The following is a 24,053-nucleotide window of genomic DNA, read 5'->3' as shown; positions in this document are numbered from 1 at the left end:
AGCTTTCTTTTGCTGTGCAGGAGCCCTTAAGTTTAATTAGGTTTCATTTGCCAATGTTTGCTTTTGTTTGCAAATATTTGCTCCCATTCTTTGGGTGTCTTTATTTTTGTTGGTGCAGTGTGAATCACAAAAGTTTCACATTCTAATGAGGTTTAATATGCCTGATTTTTCTTCTTCCCTTTTGCTTTCGGCATCATATCTTAGAAAAGATTGTTTAACCTAAGACCGCGAGATGTATTCCTGTGTTATTTCCTACATTTTGGGCCTGTTTAGCTATTATATATAGATATATGATCCTTTTGAGTCACTTACATTTTCAGTGTGAGGCAGGAGTTCGACTTGCATGGAATATGCACTTGCTTAGAAATATTTTATTAAAAATATTTATCCATATATAATTTATTTGGTGACATTATAGAATTATTTCACTATAAATGTATGTATTCATTTTTGAGCATTATATTCTATTACATTGATCATCATCTATATTCTTATACTAGCACCATAAATCTTGATTACTATTACTTTGCAGTGAGTTTTGAAATCAGGAAGTATGTATCTCCCACGCCAACCTTTTTTCTTCTTTCTCAAAATAATTTAGGCTACTCTGGGTCTATTGCATTATATATGAACTTTCGATAAGCTTTGTGAATTTAGAGGAAGGAAGTGTCACCTGGGATTTTGATAGAGGTTGCATTAAATCTATAGATCCATTTGGAAAATATTGCCAGCCTAACAACATTAACATTTATAAGCAATGAATAGTCAAATTTTTTCCATTTTTTTCAAAATGTTTTCTATAGTTTTTGTGTATATATCTTATACTTAATTTGATAAACTTATTTTTGATGTCATCTCAAATGGAACATTCTGAGATTTTTGTTTTAGATTATTAATTACTAGCATATAGAAATTCAGAGGATTTTATATCTTCACCTTGTATACTGCAAGTTTGTTGAACTCATTTCTAAATTCTAAACATATTTGATTAGAGTCCGTTAGAATTTTTATACATAAAATCACGTCATATGCCAACAGACAGAGTTTGACTTCCTTTCCATCCTGGAAGCCTTATATTTATTTTTCTAGACTAACTGCCATGTCTGTATCCTCTAGTACAATGTTGAAAACAAGTGTCAAGAGTGGAAATCCATGTCTTGTTTCTAATCTTGGAGAAATTAGTGAACGTTTCAGATTACTTATGATGATACAGTAGTTTTTCATAGATCCCCTTTAAAAGGGAGACAGTTCCCTTAACTGCCTCATTTGCTGCATATTTTTCTCATAGGGAGTTGGAGAATTCTCAATTGCCTATGCATCTTCTGAGATGATTGTGTGGATTTTGTTCTTTAGTATATGAATACAGTGCATAGCACTAGTTGTATGTTGAACCAAATTTTGATTTTCCTGAGGTGAATACCCTTGATATAGTATACAATAGTTTTTACATGTTTCTGGTTTGTTTTACTAAAATTTCCTTGATGATTTTTGCCCCTGTATTCATAAGGTATATTGTTCTTCATTTTCCCTATTAGAAATGTCTTTGTCTGGCTGCGGTATCAGGGTAAATTAACTCAGTATACAATGGGAAATCATCTTTTCTCCACTTTTTTGGAATAATTTGTAATAAATTAGTATTAATATTTTTAAATGATTACAATAATTCACTGATGAATTCTTCTTCTTGCGGTCAGAGAGGTTAATCCTAAGAATAGTTACATGAAGTTGGAAGGAGACCCTTCCCCAGCTGAGCCTTAGCCTGGGCCATCACCTACATCTGGACTGAAGACCGAGAGAAACTGTGAGTAATATGTGTGTGGTTTTGAACCACTAAGATGTATAGTAGTCTGTTATGCACCAAGTCTTAAGTAATATACCTGACAGTAATTGCAATGTGGTATTCTAGATTAGGTCTTGGAACAGATAAATGTATCATTATTAGAAATTCTGGTAAAATATGAAGGAAGTCTGTAGATCAGTTAATAGTTTTGAAACACAGTGAAATTCTTAGTTTTGATGAATATACTATAGTTGTAATAGTAACATTTTAGTTAGCTGAAGGGTATATGAAACTGTATGTTCTACCTGTGTATCTTTTTGTAAATCTGCAATTATTTCAAAATAAATTTGCTTTCTAAAATTATTATATCTTTAAAAAGAAAACAAAGACATAAGCAAAAATCTGTGTCTTCCAGAGATGAGTGGGTACATAGGAAGAGAATAGAAAATGAGCATTTTTTATCTAGTCGCCTTTCCAAACCCAGGTGCACCTGCTTCGGGAAGGCACCATCAAGCTCTAGGGACTGTCCTCCTTTTTCTCCTTCTCTGTTACCCAGTCACCAGTTGGAGTGTCAGCAACCACTTATTCAGAAAAAGCTGCCTTTCCTTCACATATCCAGAAAGCCCCATGTGCAGACATCATTGAGCAGTGTATATTCAGGATCCCATTGAAGCATTTTTGGGAGATATGACTCAGATATTAGAAGCCAAGAATTAGAAATTTCAGTGACAGGGAACATAAATCATATTTCTGCATTCAGGATAGTGTTTTCTTGGTACAGGGATTTCTTCTTCAAGTAATCAAAAACAACTGTACCTTCAAACCTTTCAGAAAAATATGTCCTAATTTAGTTCTTTTCATTCTACAGACTCCATCAGGAATTGTTTGGGACCATGCATTCTGTTGCCCACTGCCAACCCGAAAGCCACCAAGGTAGCAGGTAAGCAGAGTACAACAAACGTTTCTTACAAGTGGGTTTAGGCCAGACCCTACTTACAGAGACCTGGATATGAATCTTTTACACAACAGGTTTTTTGCAGTTGGATGCTAGTGAGTGGAGAAAGCAGATGACAAAGTGCTGAGCAGCGAGTCCCCAGACACACCCTAACTGCATGGAAGATGTGATTTCCCACAATACCTTAAACCAACAGTTCCTTAGAGGCTGGCCTGGACATCACAATTCTAAAAGAGATGCCATTTAAAAGAAACCAAATTCTAGACCAGATCATGAGGCAAATACCCAACACTTGGACTCCACACTCTAACCTGATTAGAAGTTGGAGTTCAGTGGAAGAATGTCTTGGATATTTGAGAACATGACTTTATGTGTATTTAATTTAGCCTTGCTGGAATTTAAAAATGTATGGGAAAATTCAGTCAACCTCCTAAATTCTGTGAGTTTTTGTTTTTGTATGTGAGTTTCTGCATACACATAAAGAAACTCCCATCGTTTAGGAGGTTGACTGAATTTTGGGTATACAGAAATTCATACTTTATGTGTTTCTTCTTCTGTCAGTGTATTCCTGAGGGAACACCAAAACCAGTCCCCAAATCCAAGTACTCAAATTAGGGCTGACCAGAGTAGCAAGGGGACAGATTAAAACATTTTATAAAGACCATTATGCATCTACGTCTGCAGTGACTAATTATAAAGTGATTTCTGTGATCTCCAGCCATATGGTTAAAACGGCAAATGGGAATGAAGAAAAGAGAGTTACATAAATATTATAGCTGAAAAAATGGAGTTTATAATGAAGCTTACAAGGATCATTGGTCATATTCCTAAGACTGCAGTGGAAAGTTTCAAGATACAGCTTTTTCTAGGTCTTTAGAAAGCTATTACTCCAGTGAATTTTTCAAGTAACTCTTTATAATTGCTATCTTCTTCCTCAGTGGATTTCTTAAACCATAGTTCGTAAAACTACATTTCCATGCATAACATAAGAATTCTAGTGTTCCACTAGTAACTCTAATGTGTCTAATAGCTACGTAGACTGTAAATGCACTTGGTGAACTTATGTGATAATATTTAAGCATATTCCTTCGATAACAGATAAGAATACAGTTGATGAGCCCCCTTAATCTAACACTGAGAAATTGGCAGTCACAGAGGACAGTGTATTCCACTCATCGTAGAGGGCACATTTTCACGTTTATGAAACACAGATGCACCTTAAATTTGACAGTGTTAAAACACTATTGACGAGAAGGCAACCATAATGTTATTGTCCTCATTTACATATACATGAGCTTTGTCTATAAACCTTCCATTGACATTTTCAGGTCATATCATTAACATCATATCTTGCATAGGAGGTTTCAGAAGGTTGGAAAGATAAGCTCACAGGAGCAACATAGGAATCTCACAAAAAGTGCAGCATCACCAAGCTTCAGAGTAGCACAGGTGATAATAATATGGGGAAAATTATGGGCAGGATGAATTGACGAGTGATTCAGGAGCGTTACAGCTGAATGAGAAAATTTAGGAAAACCTTTGTCAATGTGTTTTTCTTGTATGTTCCATCCCATGTAATCATAGGAATGACACAAGACAAATATCCACATGTATGCACATTGAAAATAGTTTTTCCAGTAATTATAATGTATTTATATTATTACTATGTGATTTATTTATAAGTGATAAAAGTATTAGTTTGTTCATTTGTTAGTGGTTTTGTTCTTCCATTCTGGTGTATGAAGTAATGACTTGTTACAATTGACACGAATGATATATCTCACAATTTATTAGAAAATTAATTTTTAGGGGTTAATATAGGCTTGATAATATACTGCATGCTTTCTATGTTATCATTTCCTACAGTGCACACTGACATCTCAAGAAGTGAGCACGATTTTCACTCCTGTGCTCCATTTTGGAGTCTGAGCTGACTTTCTGCGGGAAAGGTATAAAGGACCCTTGAGTTTGATACTGTCTGCCCCAGAGTCTTTGCTCGCTTCGACTGTGTAGAATGTGTCTTGTCTGACATGCTAAATAATTTTCAGGTCTAGTTAGACAGCTCACCCTACCCTGTGACATGAAGATATTTTCCTAAATTGTGCTCTGAATACTCTATTATTTTTATATTTAAGCCTATGAACCAACTAGAATTGATTTTCTGTGTATGTGAGGTCAAAGGTCAGATCTTGGTTGTTCCCTGTGGATATTCAATTTCCTGGAACATTTTATTAAAAACTGATCTCTTCCCCATGCATCAATGTATACATTAATTTTTATATATCTATATGTCTGCTTTCTAGCTCTGTTTTTATTTTTTAAGTTACTGGTTGTTTCTTCTATCTTTGTGCAAATTTCACAGTCTTATTATTATCTTTTTTTTTTTTCATACAGAGTTTCACTCTGTCTCTAGAGTCTCCAGCCCAGGCTGGAGTGCTATGGCGCAATCATGGATCACTGCAACTTTCGCCTCCTGGGTTCAAGCGATTCTTGTGCCTCAGCCTCCCAAGTGACTGGGATTATAGGTGTGTGGCACTACGCCTGGCTAATTATTTTGTATTTTTAGTAGAGATGGAGTTTCACCATATTGGCTAGGCTAGTCCCGAACTCCTGACCTCAGGTGATCTGGCCACCTTGGCCTCCCAAAGGGCTGTAATTAAAAGTGTGAGTCACCACATCCAACTTACACTGTCTTATGATTAAGAGAGTCTATTTAGCACAATACTTTTCTCTCCAGAGATTGTTTTGTATTTTTTCCTTTTTAAGAGAGAGAGAGGATTTTGTCCTGTTGTCCAGCTAGGGTACAGTGGCTTAATTGTAGAGCAGATTCTGTGTTTGAACTACTGGGATCAAATGATCCTCCCCTCTCAGCCTCCTGAATAGCTAGGACTACAGGCACAAGCCACCATGCCTGGTTAATTAGGTTTTTTTTTTTTTTTTTTTGGTAGAGACCAGGTCTTCCTATGTTTCCCATGCTAGTGTAGAACTCTTAGCCACAAGAAATCCTCCCTGCTTTGTCTCCCAGAGTGCTAAGATTAGAGGTGTAAGCCACTGTGCCTGGCCCAGAGCCGCCTCTTTTAATGACGGAGCTTCTCCATAATGAAGTAGAAAATGTAACAACCTGCATGCCTTGCACCTACACCAGTACTTTCAGCTGTACCTTCAATAAAGCTGTAGGTTTAGAACTTTAAAAAAAAAAGTTAATGTTTTTTTGAGACAGGATCTCGCTCTTACACCTGGGCTGGAGTGCAGGGGCAAGATCTTGGCTCACTGGAGCCTCGAGTTCGGGGCTCAAGCAGTCCTCCCACCTCACTTTCCCCAGTAGCTAGGACCACAGGTGCACAACTCTGCCCAGTTAAATTTTTTTTTTCTATTTTTTTGTAGACATGGGGTTTCATCTTGTTGCCCAGGCTGATCTCGAGCTCCCGAGTTCAAGCAATCCGCCCACCTCAGCCTCCCAAAGTGCTGGGATTACAAGCATGAGCCACCGCACCTGGCTGGTTTAGAACTTAAATTGTTGCTATAAACTCTTGATTCCCTTAATATCCTTGTGAATCTTAGACAATCCCCCAACACCACTCCCCACTTTATGTATAAATACTTTCAACAACAGCCAGTAGTGTAGAAAACCTTGAGATGCAGCCATAGTAACCTCCTGCACTGGTGTAGGCGACTCTGTGACAGGTTCCTTCTCCTCCAGACCTTGCCCACCAAAGTCAGAGCCACATGGGGGCCTCTGAGCTCAGAGCCACTGTATGGGGTCTCCATGTGCAAGGGCAGCAGCTTCCTGCCCTTTCTGTTGGTGAGGTGAGGAATTCAGTTTTGAATAAGGCTGAGTTTGTTCAATACTGATTTTGCAGGCTGACCAATGACACCTTAAGACTCTATTTCTTGCATTGTAATATTTATCCTGATTTTGATATGATGTGTTGTGTAAATGTGTTTAACACTTGAGTATATTTTTTTCTTTTTTTACTCATAAGCATCATCTAAAACCAAATTTTAATTTTTGTGTTGTATATTTCCGGTGTTTATTCCTCTGTTTTAAAAATGGATTCACAATTATTTTTCAATGAACACTTTTAATTATTTTAATCTTTTCTCACATTTCTCTTTCCTAAATTTAATGTGAATATCACTTTTATTAGAAAAGACTGATGTTACACATTCTCTGTTTTTTGTTTTTCTGCAAATCTTCTCTGAAATATCTCTGGTTGAAAAGGAGGAGGACAGAAACTGTTCTGGAAGCCACAAGGCAAAATTGACTCAGATTCTCATGCTTAAAAAGATGTGTGAAACTTTCCATTATATGGCTCAGTTTCTGTACATGTGAAAGGATAACAAGGTATTGATTTGTGTAGCAGTACAGTAACACTTCACGTCTGAATACAAGGAGCAACCACTTCTTAATTGTGCAGGTGTGAACTTCATGATGTTGCCTTACTTTCTCCTTACACAAAGATTAAGACAATGGCTGGACTCCGTAATTCCTTCCATCTCACTTCCATAAATGTGTACATGACATGTCTTTGTTCAGATCACCTGTTCTGTTAGATATTAATTATTTTCTTATTTTTGATGAATGATTATTAAATTTGGTTTTAGTTCTCAGACATAGAAAAAATAACACTTAGAAAATGTGTACATTGAGTGCTGTAATCAGAAAATATCTTTGTGCCATTGGCTTGTAATAAGGGAATTTCAATTTTTTATTTATTGTCATTTTCATCTACCTTAATATTCTCAAAAGGCTTTCATGCTTGTGCTCTTTATAGATTTTAATTTTTGTTGTCTTAGTCAAAAAACATGCGAGGGTTGGGAACACTTGCTCAAGATATGTGACATGAGCAGTAAACAGAGCAAAAACACTGATATTGTATGGGAATATATAATAATAGATGGGCATTTGCTCTGCTAGGTGTGGCAGCAGTCACGGTCTGTGAGCTTCAGTGCTGTAAGCAGAATTGACAGATCCTGCTTTAAGGAAAAATGTGCCCCTCATCTGTTGAATTCAGCCTGGCACCATTTTGTTACTAAACCCGGTAGGTTTGGCCATGGCCACTTGCAAAATCAAATCACAGAGGGGTAGTAAAAAGGAAGTCACTGGCCAGGCGCGGTGGCTCACATCTGTACTCCCAGCACTTTGGGAGGCCGAGGTGGGATGATCACCTGAGGTCAGGAGTTGAAGACCAGCCTGGCCAACATGGCGAAACCCCGTCTCTGCTAAAAATACAAAAATTAGCCGGGCACAGTGGCGCGCGCCTGCAATTCCAGCTACTGGGGGACATAGCGAGAGTCCGTTTCCAAAAAAAAGAAGAAAATCACTTTATTCCAGAGCTTAGCAATGTGTGTGGAAGGGCTGGATTCATATCTATAGGAATCACGTAAGTTTTCTGGGCAGAATACAGGGTTTTAAGAAGAAATATTGGCAAGCAGGGTATGCGGAAGAGGTGTGGAGGTGCAGGATCTACATGTCTTGCTGGATGATTTATCTTCACTCATGGGTCATTCATTAGTCTGCCCAGCATCACTGGGGACAGAGTCAGGTTGTGGATTAACTGATGTCTTGAGACAATCTCTCTATGGAGGAGAATCCTGGCGGATGCTTATTTTGGTTCAAGATTTGGTAGTTTCTAAGAAAACATACTTAGGTAAGCTGACAGTGCTTTCTGGTTTTTTGGCTGGTGGAAAGGAAGGAGGGAAAAGTTTGAATTTGCATTTCTTTTCTTTTTTTTTTTTGAGACGGAGTCTCGCTCTGTTGCCCAGGCTGGAGTGCAGTGGCCGGATCTCAGCTCACTGCAAGCTTTGCCTCCCGGGTTTACGCCATTCTCCTGCCTCAGCCTCCCGAGTAGCTGGGACTACAGGCACCCGCCACCTCACCCGGCTAGTTTTTTGTATTTTTTTAGTAGAGACAGGGTTTCATTATGTTCACCAGGGTGATCTTGATCTCCTGACCTCGTGATGCGCCCGTCTCGGCCTCCCAAAGTGCTGGGATTACAGGCTTGAGCCACCGAGCCCGGCCTTGAATTTGCATTTCTAAGGAGCTAAGTAAGACATGAACACACAGGAGAAAGAGAAAAAGAAAATATTTTTTAAGGAAAATGAAGTACTTGGTTACAGCACCCACTGTAATATTCCCCTTTATTTTTATGGGATTGGAGCATCATATTCATTTGGTCTGCTTCCTACTGAAAGGGGGCATAGTTATAGAGCATTAGAATGGAATCTGTTTACTTGGAGTTGGAAATATTCTTGAGTTTCCAGCAGGAACTTACTGTGCATGTATGGTGTGAGGATCCAAGAATTTCTGAGAATGATTTCCTGCCTCTCCATGTAGAGTGTACAACAGCAGTAAAACTCATAGCAGCTGAAGAGGGCATTTAACAGTATTAATTATATATATAAAAGCATTGTTTGCACCAGGAGGCCGACTAAATCATGATGTCATAGAGTCCTGAGAGAGGGCATCTATAGCAGAAATATGGGTATCTACATGCATAGCTTGTGTTATATTATATTGTAAGAATAATCTGGGGTGTGTGTGTGTGTGTGTGTAAAATGGTCAACCTTAATGAATGTTAAGTGCCACCCCAGGCTGCAGTGAAGATATCTAAAGCCATATGATTTAAAGACATCATGAGATTAGGCATAGCATTAGTTGGCTTGTGCATGTCTTTTAGGGTTGAGGATATGTTTCTGGAGTTATCCAGGAATACACACAGCATTTAGTCTTAATTACAGTGCAAAGCCCCAAGTGTCAGTTGCACCCAGAGCTGCTTTGGAGATATGAGGACAAGTTGGTTAACTATACATATTTAACAGGCTACAGGAGGAGCTGTAAATATTCATGAAGGTGGTCCTGACCCATGTGTATTAACAAATATCCATGGAACATATGACTCATTTATTTTGGGGCAGAGACTTAACTTTTAAATGTATTATAATTATGCCCTATATTTCAAAAGTTCTTTTGAGGACAAAGGTATGCAATTGTGCATTTACTGTAAACCGGCCAAAACTGGTTTATGGTCAGTGATCTTTCATCAGGAGAAAGTTACTGAAATTGGTCTCTTGTCTACTTTAAGCTGTAGAACAGTGGCTAGGGGTCAGTCAGTCAGCTTATCTTGAGGCTAGTGCTTGTTTTGCTGCTAGAGAAACACAGAAACCTTGTGGCAAGTGTGAGCATAGTCTGCTTTTTTAAAAGTGTAGGAATGTGTGACTTAACTCTTGCATGTTCCTAAATCCTGTTCATAATTTGGAATTTTATTGTTATAAACAGTCTGTTTTACAATTTCTATTGTAACATTAATGCTGATCAGTTGTGCCTAAATTCCCATAGTGGGAGGAAGATACAGTGAAGCATGTTCAACCCCCCTCTTGTTGTCATGGCCTGAATTAGTTTTTCAGGTTGCTGTGGCTAATATGGGGGTAAGGAGTGTCCATTAAGTTGGCAAGGGCTTAGGATTTTATTTTATAGTTTATATTCCTCTTTTTTGTCAAGGTATGCCAGAGGCAGTATCGGTAGCCACGCTTTTATTTTTTCTCATGTCAATGCCACAGTGGCATGCCACCTGACCTGGGTCCATCATGTTCCTTGCTGCACCGACTATGGTGGGACTGAGAATCAAAAGTCTTATATCCAATTAGATGTTGTAGTCCAGACTGGAATGAAGGTGGGCAGGCAGTCATTAATCCTTAAAACCCCTTTTAAGCAATGTAAGAGCCAACAACTAAAAGTCAAAAGGTAAGGTTATATAACTGAATTGTCTATGAATTGTATGCATTGAACTATTGTAATCTTGGCTTATAGGAATGATCTCACTAGCTATACAAAACATAAGTATTTTATTTAGCTGTTTAGGCATTTGTGTGCCCATCCTTGATTTGGGGGGTCTGAATTAATTTTATCTCACAAGAACCGGTCCTTACAATCTCACACATTCGTATCTTCCATGATAGTCCCAGGGTCTGGAGGAACTGAGCGGTTTTAAATTCTGGATATATTAATAAAACAAAATATTCACCATTAGCAACATTTTAAGCAAAAATGCCATAAGCATTGTCTTCTTCTAAGAGTGACAGAACCGAGACGGACGGATCCCGAGGTCAGGAGATCAAGACCATCCTGGCCAACATGGTGAAACCCTGTGTCTACTAAAATACAAAAAATTAGCTGGGCATGGTGGTGCGTGCCTCTAGTCTCAGCTACTCGGGAGGCAGAGGTAGAGGAATTGCTTGAGCAGGAGGTAAAGATTGCAGTGGGCCAAGATTGCACCCCTGTACTCCAGCCTGGGCAACAGAGCAAGACTCTGTCTCAAAAAAAAAAAAAAAAAAAAAGAGTGACAGGAAAGGAAGCCCACAGGTAACTAAACATTTAAATTATTTGTTATTAAGTCACAAAATAAATTATGTGATATTTCATATATTTCTATTTCAGATAGAAGCAAAATTATTGAATAAAGTATAATACAGGCCTGTCCCTGTGTTGCATGAAAGCAGTATACTTTGATTATTGCCTTTGCTTGAGTCTAAAGATGAGGCTTTGGTTAACTTGAGTTTGATGTTAGATGGTGGCAGGAGTCTGTGTCTTCTTTAGAGGAGCTACATGTATCCAGGAGTCAATTCCTTGTACCTTAACACCACAAAGATTAGTTAATAGCACCTGATAAGAAGTTTTTCAGTGTGTTGGAGGTGGTGATACACTTCACTGTGATTAATAATTTTTAGCTTTGATAAGCCCCAGCAATAAGTCAGAGACTTAATTTAGAATTCAATTTTGGAGATGTCTGTCAAAGGTGTTAGAAAGCTTAAAATATTTGATCAAAAGCAAACTACAGGTCCTTGTAAAACAATAGTTATTCATTTAACCAAAGTGATCACTGAAAGACTTTAAAGGCAATACAGAAAGTTACACATGTGTAAAAACCTTACGCCTTTCAAATTTCATTGGTTTTTTTTAAAACCAATTAAACACTTTCTAAAGGCAACGTAGGAACTATTTTGATGAAATGTAAACACTTGTTTCTTAAGGCAGTTACCAAAAAGTCAAAAGAAAATCCTTTTTAGTGCAACTGCCTCTCCTTAGGGGAAAGCCTGGTTAGATAATCTGGAAGTACAACTTATAATAAAAAGTGCTTGAGTTTAATCAAACATGGGAAGAGTGTGTACACAGTTAGGAGTAGAACTGGGGAACAGATGACTCTTAGTAGCTGCATGGTAACTTTCCTGATGACAGTGCAAATTTAGACACACCAAAAAAAAAAAAACAAAAAACAAAAACCCAAGAATATAGAATCAAGTTATCCTGGAGGAAAACACTGGTTTTATAGACCTCTAAGATAAAATATTTCAGCATCAGGCCACAACATTTAGAACTAAGGAAAGTTACAGGAGCTGACAGGAAGCTGAAGTATAGAGTTATCCCAGGCCACGTCAAAGGGAGAAAAAGCTGATAGCAGCAAGACAACAATTGATCATTTGAGATATGAATCTCAGAAGTTTTCGAAAGAAATCGATTGTGGAATAGAAAATCAAAATTTCTTGTCATTTTTTTAAGAGCAAATTGATACCTTAAGAAAATATTGGTTTAATATAGGGGACCATTCTTTAGAAACACTATTATAAACAATTCCTTTTTAATTATACCTAACTTAATTACATACAAAATTCCTTTTATAAATTCCCCTTCACAAGCCATATCATGACTTAGACCATCTGTCACATGGTTGGACTGTGTACTTGTCCTATGGTACCTGTTCCTTTTTAAAATTATTTTTGATTTTCTTTTTCTAGATTAACCTTGTAATAAGAACCTGTTTCTTAAATAACCAGTCATTTTCCTTTAGGAGAATAATTTACCATGCAAGATTCTTTCTCGTAAAAAATTACTCTTTTTTCTTGATAACCTTCCTTACCAAAAATACATGCCCTTGTCTATATCTTTCTTCACATCTCTCTTCACCATTTACTGCTTTCTTTCTAGTTTGTTTCATAAGTAACCTTTTCAAACTCGTAATTTGAATCAACTTTTAAACTTTTGAATTAGACAAAATAATTTTTTCTTAATAAGGACACCTCTTCTTTGGCACATTTTATAGAAACCTAGGAAAAAAGAAATCCTGAACTATCAGATATTAGTATTGTATAGATGAGAAATATTTCACAATTTTTAGAACAGTCTTCTCTATATAATAACCCTTTCTTAATTGGAATTGACCCAGACATCCAGTAAGCATCCAAAATGATTTTAAGATTTTAAATTATACAAAAAATTTCACATAGAACCATTGATCTCATTGACGGGTACTCAGTTTCTCTGTTTTAACAGTTTACCTAGAGTACTTTTGAAAACTGGGATATTACCCAAAAGTAGTAATTATTTAGTTATGTCCCTATTACCCATTTTTAAAGTCTGTGGACATAAGGTGTTTTACCTAAGTAGGAACCTTAAAGTTCAATATATGCGCATTTTGTTAATAGCACAGAAGATTTAACTGTTTTCATTGAACTACTGATATTAAATTAGTCTAACTCATCTATAAAATCACACAAACAAAAATTATTCTGTTTTTGGCTGGGTTTATGGTCCTATAGGCTTTATGTCATATCCTGACACCTTAATATATAGACAGAGATAAATACAAAACCATTTGTTCAGTAAACTCAGATAAAAATATGCTGATCATTTTGAAGATATTTCTAATATTATGTCACCAATAATCTTAAAACCAGTTTTATTTGTCAAGGATTATTAAATTTATGTGAACTTGAAAAGCTTCCTGACTTATGAGCACTTATTTACTTGTAAGTCAATTTGGTAGCAGGCTAGACATAACACACAAACATATCTACATAGGTACATACACGCAAACATGTCTACATATGTGCACACACGCATGACTACATATGTACATACAAACAAGCATATCAACTTATGTACATATACACAAACATATCTACATATGTACATACAAACATGTCTACATATGTACATGCAGATATCTACATATGTACATGCACACAAACATCTACATATGTACCTACACACGTCTACATATGTACATACAAACATGTCTACATATGTACATACAAACATGTCTACATATGTACATACACAAACATGTCTACATATGTGCATACACAAACATGTCTACATATGTACATACAAACATGTCTGCGTATGTACATACACACAAACATGTCTACATACGTACATACACACAAACATCTACGTATGTACATACACAAACATGTCTACATATGTACACACACGTCTACATATGTACATGCAAACATGTCTACATATGTACATACACAAACATGACTACACATGCATATACAAACATGTCTACATATGTACATACATAAACATGTCTACATATGTACATGCAAACATGTCTATATATATACATTCACACAAACATGTCTACATACGTACATACAAACATGTCTACATATGTATATACACACAAACATCTACATATGTACATACAAACATGTCTACTTATGTACATACACACAAACATGTCTAAACAGGTATACACACACAAGCAAAGGTCTCATAGCTTTTACCCTGGGATTCTAACCATAAAGTAACAGTCCACACTCAGTATTTTATAAAAAATAGCTGGATACACGTTATTGTCTGACAAAACTGGAACCTGTTTCCATGGCTAAATTGTGTTTTCTCCAATATATAATCTATGAAAGCTGTGAACCAAAATTTGAGTAAAGCAATCTTTATGGCAGTTTTGTTTTTAAAAAAGCATCTTTTACCTTTTTTTTTCCTTCAGTTTTAAACACGTTTCCTGTGTTTGCTTTCCAGTTAGTCAGTAAATAATGTGTCTTATCACAGCACCAACAGCTTAGTAACAGCCAATCTGAAGCAGGCAGAAAAGAAAACAGAGGAAGAAAGAGGTTTTGATGACTCTGCTTCACTTAATAGCTGAAGTTAACCATTTGAGCTGTCAAGTTTTCTTGCTATAGTTTGCCTCTCTGTTTAAAATGTTCACAAAAGTAGGTCTTAATAAGTAGCCAGCTGAAATCCCAAAGAGAATGAGAATATGAAGTTCCTGCCAGGCCTCTGCAAAGGAGGGAAAGAGAAAAAGATAGAAAAGGAGGTTTGTGAACCTTCTAGCTGCTGCATGGTATAGGGTTGGTACCCCCACCACTCTTGCTGACATCCCATCAGGGAGAGCCCCAGTACCCTGGACATGCACAGTGTGAGACGAATCCCTCCCACCTCTGCAAGTCATGGGCAAAGGAAACTGTTGACAGCTGGAGAGAGCTAGGGGTACCTTTGACTGAGATGAGTAAGGCTGTAGGTGGCTTCCAAGATAATCAGGAAGATGAAGTTGAAAGTGAAAAGGATAGGAAGAGACCAGGGCCCACACTCAAAGGTCATACACTCACACTTACAAACAAATGGTGAGCTTCCAAACAAACCCCAGTTAAGGGCTGGGTAGAATCCTGAATTTCTTTCCTCTGTTCAAAACAGCTCCACAGGTATCTGAAACCAAGTGGAGCGATGCCCAGGAGTGCCACAAATTCAAATCCGTCAAACACTCAAGTGATAGTCCCGTTAGTGGACAAGACGAAACAGCAGAGCCCCAGCGACACCCCAGAAGACACGGGAAAGCTGGGTGCAATCCGACCAGCTCACTTGGTTGCAAGGGTTGCCAGCTTCTTCAGAGATCACATTCTTTGTACCAGCAAAGTGTCGATGGCTGCAGAAGTTGTGCGATGAAGTGAAAGGGAGGGTCTAGGAAATGAAAGATTTTCAGCAGCCACTTGGAAGTTCCCTAACATTCCTGCCATGGGGTCCGCTAGCCTTAAGCTGCTGGTACTCACAGGTAACCCTCCGCCTTGGTAGCAAAACCAGGCTGACAGGCTTGGGTTGTCCAGAGCACATAATGCTCCCCATATGGGCCACCAAATTTGTTACCAAACACAGGTTTGGCCACTTGTCACTGACACTATCAAATAACAAGCATGAGGGTGGTAAAAAGAAAGTGACTTTATTTGACAGTTTAGCAATGGAGAAGAACCAGGTTCGTACCTAAGGAGCCGCTTCAGTTTTCTGGGAAGAAAGCAGGGTTTTAAGAAGAGAAACTTTCTTATGCAGGGCATGCAAGGAACATGCAGGTGCAGGGTCTATGTGACTTGCTGTAAAACTTAGCTAAGAGTTAATTGGTTAGTCTGACCAGTGTCATTGAAGACAGAGTCGGAATGTGGATTATCTATTGTCTTGAGACAGTCTCCCTGTGAGGGAGAATTCTGGATGGTGCCTGCTTTGGTTCAACATTTGGTCCTTAGAATTTCTAAGGAAACATACTTAGATAAGCTGGCAGTCCTTGCAGGTTGTTTCACTGGTGGAAACGAAGGAAGGAAAAGGTTAAATTTGCCTTTCTAAGGAGCTAAGCAAGAGGTGAACAGTGAGAAAGAGAAAAAATACACAGGTAATTTTTAGGAGAATGCTATACTGGGTTACAATTTAACACAACCTCACTGTGTCTAAAGAGCTACCCTATACTTCATGCAAACTACACAGCCTGTGGCATTCATGGAGTGACGAACAGAGAAAAAAATAGTTTTAAAGTGCAAAGGAAACTGGAGATTTTTTTTAAGGAAAATCAGTGGAGGAAGAAACGTTTATTGGCTTCCCCTTTTGGGGAGAAATGTTCTCTTATAAGTAGAAAATTGTACTTTAATTATTTCATAATGTAGTGATTTAACCAGCCACAACTAGCAGGATAACGTAGGAAAGGCAGGTTGGTGTCCACACAGGGTCACTAAATCTACCTGACACGCCATTTACTTTATTTCTAAAAATATCCTTCATCCTTGGGCTTGATGCAGGATCACTGAGTCATGGAAAACTTTGTGTTTTTGTGTCATAAATGAGATGAAAGCATAAAGGTGAATTATTCTTTATTAAAGAATTCATTTAAATTGCTTTTCTTTGTATCTTTGCTTTTTGTTTCTGTACTGCTCCAGTACTCCTGTGAACCATGTCTGAGTGGAGTAATGATGGCACCACAGTCCAGCCTGCATGGGTGTTGGCTTGAGTGCTCCCGCCTCATGAAATTCAGCCACCTCTTTCTCCAGTCAGTTCCATATTCTGAACTCCGACTGTCTTCCAGAGTCCGTGTCACACCACAGCCTGGAAACTCTCCCCAAGTAGTAACCTGAAGCAACAGTAAACCATCATTATTTTGCCTCTCTCAGATGTCACTGTCCTTCATTGTTTGATGTGCACTGTCTTGCAATCCATCCTTCCAGATAAATCATCCATTTTTAGATGTGGTAAGCCATGTCCAATCCCCATAAGTTTTACCACAACATTTTGTTTCATTCTTCCTGCAGTTACTCCATCATTACTGTACCTCCGCCTATATGGATGTAATTGTCAGTGTGAAGCTGAGTAAGGAACAACGTGCACCAGACTCACAGAGAACAATGGACAAGCGAGCTGGCCTTTGTATCACTAAAGGGAAGGTCAGATTGGTGAATATGTAATGTCTGTAGTAGTCTTGTTGGGGACATCCACAGCATGTCAATGAATCAAAAACTTAAGTAGGATCTCAAAGAAATAATAATATCTCTATCTAAACTCTTATACACATAGTAGACTTATATACACCTACTGAAAAAGTTCGTCTAGAGTTTTAAATTTACGTTTTATTCATATACAAATGAAAGCAATATTGAAATTAATTCATAAATTAACTCACATATATCTTGATATTCTGATTATGATTGTTCTGAATTAGGTTTTGACACTTTTTCAAAGTGATTATTGATACAGTTGGATGAATATTCACCATGTTTGTTACTATCTTCTCATTTTTGCTCTGCCCCTGTTTCCAATTTTGTCTTCCATTCATTTTCCTTTTTTTGTGGTTTTTATTCAGCATTTCATATAATTCAATATTCTTTCTTAGCATCTCAGACTTTTTTCATACTTTTTTATTGGTTACTCAAGAAAAGAAAAGCTTTTAATTTTCATATTCTTAATTGATCTTACATATAACAGCTTATTTAAAATAATTATATTCAATAGCAGACAGGTGCCTTTCAAAAAAAATAGTAGCAAGGCTGGGCACAGTGGTTCAGGCTTGTAATCACAGCCGTTTGGGAGGCCCAGGTGGGTGGATCACCTGAGGTCGGGAGTTCGAGACCAGCCTTGCCAACATGGTGAAACCCCATCTCTACTAAAAAAAATACAAAATGTAGCTGGACGTTGTGACACACATCTGTAATCCCAGCTACTCAGGAGGCTGAGGCAGGAAAATTGCTTGAATACGGTAGGCAGAGGTTGCAGTGAGCTGAGAACGCACCACTGCACCCCAGCCTGGGTTACAGAGCAAGACTCTGTTTCAAAAAAAAAAAAAGCAATTTATTTAATTATATTTTGTAAGTATAAGATATATACACACCTATAAGTAAAATGAAAGACAGGAAAAGAGGGACAAAAGGAAAAATACAGGAAAAAGGAAGAAACAGTTAGAACTATTGTAAGATGGTTACACTACTTCTGAAGCAGTATAATTTTATATGAAAGGAGCTTAAATTAGTTGTAAATATAAATTGCAACCTCTAGGGCAGGATTGGAACGGGAGCCTCAGTTTTTTGCTGTCTGTGGCCAGAGGCTGCATTCAGTTATTTCCTATGTTGGCTTCTGTCCCATGGCAGAATGTGTCATCAAAGCCACCATGGGAGAGAATGTGCGGCAAGACAGGTATCATAATCTTAGGTAACATGATTACTCAAGTGACGTCCTATCACGTTGTAGTCTTGTGATGTATCAAAGCAAGTCTCAGTTTCTCCCCAAAGTCGAAAGGAAAGGATTAGAATATTGGGTTATGTACACCAAGCTGTGAGGATCATTGCGCACCATCTCAGCGCTCACCTGCCAACATCAGGTCTTACTTAATCTGGGACAGGTTCTCAGTCCTCACTTTGCTGACCTTGGCCTTTGTGAGAAAACAGGTCACATAATTTGTAAAAAGTATCAGAATCTGGATTTCTCTGAATGTTTCTCATGATTTTACTGAGCCATATAGATAGAGACATGTAATTATCTATTTCTGATGACAAGAAACAGCGAACAGGACATTATTTACAAATACAGATTTAGAGACCAAAACTAAGAAAGAAAAGTTTGCAAATGGAAAAAGGAAAATTAAAAATAATAGTAATGTTCACCAGGGTAACAAAAAGGGTAGGAATAGGGAAGTGAGCACCTGGGACACTACAAGATCGACAGTGTTCTGCTTAGTAAGCTCAATAGTATAATTTTAAAAATATATATGTTTTATTTATTTGTTTTGTTTGCTTGTTTTGTTTTTTTGGGTTTATTTTTTTTGAGACGGAATCTCCCACTGTTGCCAAGCTGGAGTGCAGTGGCACAATCTCGGCTCCCTGCAAGCTCCGCCTCCCGGGTTCAAGCGATTCTCCTGCCTCAGCCTCCCGAGGAGCTGGGACTACAGGCGCCGCCACCACGCCAGGCTAATGTTTGTATTTTTAGTAGAGACAGGGTTCCCCATGTTGGCCAGGATGATCTTGACCTTGTGATCCACCCGCCTCGGCCTCCCAAAGTGTAGGGATGAGCCATAGCGCCCGGGCTATTTATTTGTTTTTTTAAAATATTTTTTACAATACTTTTGGATTTACAGAATAGTTGGAAGTACATACTGAGAGTTTATATATACTCAACACATAATTTCCCTTTTATAAATTCTTACATTCATTTGAAACACTTGTTGCAGTTGGTGAACCAATATTATACATTATCATTCACCAACATTCACGATTGAGCAGATGTTCTGTTTTCATGTAACGTCCGTATTCTGTTCCAGGATTCCGCCCAGGACACCACATCACATTTAGGTATCTTGTGCCAGTTTCTCAGATGTTTCCTATTTCTGATGTCATTGAAATCCCTCCTTTGGGATGTCTCTGGTGTTTTCCTAATGACTGGATGGCCGGTGTGGATTTAGCAGAGGAAAACCCCAGAGGGAAGGTTTTATTCTCATGATACTGTGACAAGAGTACATAGTGTCAACATGCTCTATCACTTTTTTTTTCTTTTTTTTTGAGATGGGTCTCATTCTGTTGCTCAGGTTGGAGGGCAGTGGCGTGAACAAAGCTCACTGCAGCCTCGAACTCTTAGGCTTGAATGATCCTCCACCTCAGCCTCTAGAGTAGATGGGACTCTAGACATGTGCCACCACATCTGGGTGATTTCATTTTACTTTTACTTTGATAGAGGGAGAATCTCAAGACATTGCCCAGGCTGGTCTCTAATCCCTGGCCCCAAGCGATCCTCTCACCTCAGGCTCCCAAAGTGCTGGGATTACAGGTGTGAGCCACTGTGCCCAGCTGCTTTATCATGGTTAATGTTATTTGATCACATGGATGAGGCAGTTTAGCTCAGTTTTCTTCACTGTAAAATTAATATTATTCCTCTTTTCATGTTGTACCTTTTGGAAAAAAACATCACTATACCCAGCGCATACATAGAAAGTAGGAAATTATGCCCCATTCCCTATGGGCAGATTTTCTATAAACATCATTTGAGTTTCTGTAGAAAATATTTAACATTCTTTAGGCTGTTCTGAATCAGTTGCATTTTTCTGTGTGTTTTAGAATCAGTGGTCCAAGAACTGCTAAAAATGAAAAAACAATAGTTAGAATTTTAGTAGGGCTTGTATTGAATCTAAAGATGCATTTAGAAAGTATAAGCATCTTGGTTAATACTTAATAGCTTTCTGATCAATGAAAATCTAGTTTATATGGCACATTACACTAATTCTTCTATTCATTTATTTAGGATTTCTTTAATACTTCAATATTATTTGTAATTTTCAGTATATATATCTTGCAGTTCTTATGTTTTTTTCCTTTTTGATGCCGTGTTAAATGAAATTATTTTGAGTTTCATTTTTTGATTAGTTTGTATTGTATAAGAATGCAATTTATTACATTGATCATGCATACTGAATTTTGTTTTTGTTTCAACGTTATTTTAGTGGATTTTTTAGGATTTTCTATATATTAGGTTATGTCAGTGGCCAATAGATTGTTTGACTTCTTCCCTTTCAATTTGAAAGTCTTATATTTATTTTTCTATCCTACTATTATAAATTATGTCCTCAAGCATAATGTTTAGTTAAATTAGTGGGAATAGGTAACCTTTTGTGTTTATAAGTTTGGGAATATTACTGAGACCTACTTGGTACCATGTGTTGTCATGTGAATTTTTCATAGGTGCCTGTTTTAGGTAAGCACATTCCCTTTATGCAAAATGTGTTTAGTGTTTTTCTGTGAGTGGGTTTTTGAATTGGAAAGTGCTTATTCCATATTTTTAGATGTGATAATGAAAATTTTGTCATTATATTAATATAGTTATTATACTAATTCTTTTTATATGTTTTACTAAACTTATGATCCTGAGTAAATAAATGAATAAATAAATTAGTGTTTAATTCTGTTTTACGATCCTGATTTGCGTTGAAACTATTTCCTTGAGAATTATTGCCTAGGTATCCATAAAGCATATTAGTTTATAGTTTTCGTTTTTTGCATTGTCTTTGTCTGGTTATAACCTCAGAAGAAGCTGCCTTATAGGACACACTGCACACTGATCTCTTCTCTGTTATTTGATTTTTTTGGAGAACAGTTAGTAAAAAATTGCTGTTGATATTTTAAAGGTTTGGAATAATTCATCAATGTAATCTTCTCAACCTGGTCAGTCACATGAACTTCGAAGATGATTCCTCCCCAGCTGATCCTTCAGGTGAGACCTCAGCCTTGGCAATCATCTACATCTAGATTCCTGATTCAGAGAAACTGTGAGTAATTTATGTGTGCTTTTGAGCCACTAAGCTATGTGGTAATTGGCTATGCTGCAATAAACAATAATATACTTGATGGTAAACATAGTATGTTATCCTTGATTAGATCCAAAAAAAAGGAAAAATGGCATTAGTGGAAAACCTGGTAAAATATGAAGACAGTCAGTACTTTAGTTAATAGTTTTGCGCCTTTGTCAGTCTGTGAATTCTCACAGATAGTCTATGGTTATGTGTATGATATTAATGTTGCAGGAAATTGAAGGGTATATCCACTTTTTGTAGGATTTTAACAACTCTCTATAGATCTAAAATTACTTCTAAATAAATAGAAGTGTAGACATGGCTCATATATTTGAGATCATGTCTCCCTGTTAATTAAGCCTTCAGGGAACCTACAACTCATAGTACAAATGCAATAACATTATAAAATATAAATGAGATGAGTTTCTATTTTACTCACTCTATTCCTCAGGGAACACTAAAGCCCATTCTTCTTCTCAAGTATCCAAAACTAAAGTTGATCCAAGTAACAAGTGGACAGCATAAAAGATTGTATGGAAACTATAATGCATCTACATCTTTAGTTACTAATCATAAAATGATTTGTATGATCATTCTTCAGATGATTAGAATGACTATGGGAAAGAAGAAAAAGAAATGCAACTTTCTTGATTTAAAAATTGTATCTGTGCAAGAGTGGTGGCACACCCCCATACTCAGTCCCAGCTACTAGGGAGGTTTGGTAGGATGATCATGTGATACCAGGAGTCTGAGGCTGTGCAGTGTGCTATGATTGTGCCAGTGAATAACCATGCTCTCCAGCCTGGGCAACATAGTGAAACCCCATTAAATAAATAAATTAAATAGATACATAAATAAGTTACAGAGATCATTGTTTATATTTCTATTATTAGGCCTCAAATCCTCTAGATAGAGTTTTTTTTGTTGTGTTTGTTTTTTGAGTTGGAGTCTCACTCTGTCACCCAGGCTGGAGTGCAGTGGCGCGATCTCAGCTCACCGCAAGCTCTACCTCCCAGGTTCACACCATTCTCCTGCCTCAGCCTCCCGAGTAGCTGGGACTACAGGTGCCTGCCAACACGCCCGGGTAATTTTTTTTGGTTTTTTTAGAAACGGAGTTTCACCGTGTTCACCAGGATGGTCTCAATCTCCTGACCTCATGGTCCACCCGCCTCGGTTTCCCAAAGTGCTGGGATTACAGGCGTGAGCCACTGCACCAGGCCTGAGATTTTTCTTTATCTTTGGAGAGCTACGACTCCAGCGCAAAGTTTCAAATAATGCTTTGCCATTTTTATTTTCCCTCTGAAGGATTCCTGGAACTATAGTTTGTAAAATTATTGCACAACATGTGTTTTATTTTGCTTCTGTTTGCTGTTAAGGCCTCTCTGGATGGTGGCTATAACCTATAGCCTTGCCCAGTACGACTCAGCGTTTGGTACTGGCTCTGCCTTTCATGGGATGCTTACTTATCCTGATGGATGGCCTAAAACCGAACTGTCCAGCTTACATCCGGGTATCCTTCTCAGAGAGTACTTGTTTATACTGTAAGACACCCTGTGGCTCCCGTCTGACCTCTGTCTAGTTTATTTCTACCAAGGTAACCACTCTTTAGGAGAGTGCTGAGTGGGAGAAAAGTGAGGTCCATGTGTGTTCGTCAAGTGAAATACAGAGGAGGCAACTCAACACAATGTGTATAAAGGCGTTAGTAATGTATTACTAACCTATCCCAGTAAGAAGAGGCCAGCATTCCTTGAAGTGCCAGTGAAAAGAGAAGAGCTCTCCAGGCCACACACTCATAAGCAGCAGGGGTGGTGGAGGAGTAACTAGAGAAAGACATGCTATTGCCCCATTTGTCTGAAGTCTTTATGGGTGTATTTGTCAGTTTTTTTTTTTCCAGCGAGACAGAACTACAGGGAGGTTGATAGGTAAGTAGGTAGGTAGGTAGATACGTAGATGGAGAGTTGATAGATAGACAATAGTTAGATGAATGGCATTTTGCTTCGAGATTTACTCGTGTAACATTGAAGAGACAGAGAATTCCCAAGACAGCCATCTGTGAGTTTAAGGACCTTGGATGCTGTAGCGTGATGGCTCAGTCCAAAGCTGAAATCTTCAGAACCAGGGAAGCTCTTGGTGTAATTCTCAGTTTGGGACCAATGGCCTGAGAATCCAGGGCATTTACTGGTATAAGTTCTGGAGTTTCAAGGTCATAGATCATGGAGTTGTATTTTCCAAGGGCAGGAAATGGAGTATACTTTCTCCTGGAGAGAGACCGGAAAACTTTTTAAAATTTTTTCGTTTTTGGTTCTATTTGGTCCCCAAGGAGATTGTATGCTGCCTTCCCTCATTGAGGCTGGATTTTTCCCTCTAAATTCCCTGACTCATACCAACCTCCTCTGGAAACACCCTGGCAGAAACACCCAGAAGTATGATTTACCAATTG

General features: G+C 37.8%; 1 long non-coding RNA gene across 1 annotated transcript; it reads left to right on the top strand.

Annotated features, from left to right (window-relative positions):
- The first annotated feature begins 1,634 nt into the window (after window positions 1-1,634).
- Window positions 1,635-16,957, top strand: LOC114679308 (uncharacterized). Its single transcript, XR_003731024.2, has 3 exons — window positions 1,635-1,801; window positions 2,649-2,720; window positions 16,731-16,957. It is a non-coding gene; the product is annotated as an uncharacterized LOC114679308 (long non-coding RNA).
- The last annotated feature ends 7,096 nt before the right edge of the window (window positions 16,958-24,053 follow it).

This window comes from Macaca mulatta, chromosome 7, assembly GCF_049350105.2.
Source record: "Macaca mulatta isolate MMU2019108-1 chromosome 7, T2T-MMU8v2.0, whole genome shotgun sequence".
Taxonomy (NCBI): Eukaryota; Metazoa; Chordata; class Mammalia; order Primates; family Cercopithecidae; genus Macaca; species Macaca mulatta.
Note: the sequence above shows the minus strand (reverse complement) of the source record. Positions and strands in the feature narration are given on the sequence as shown.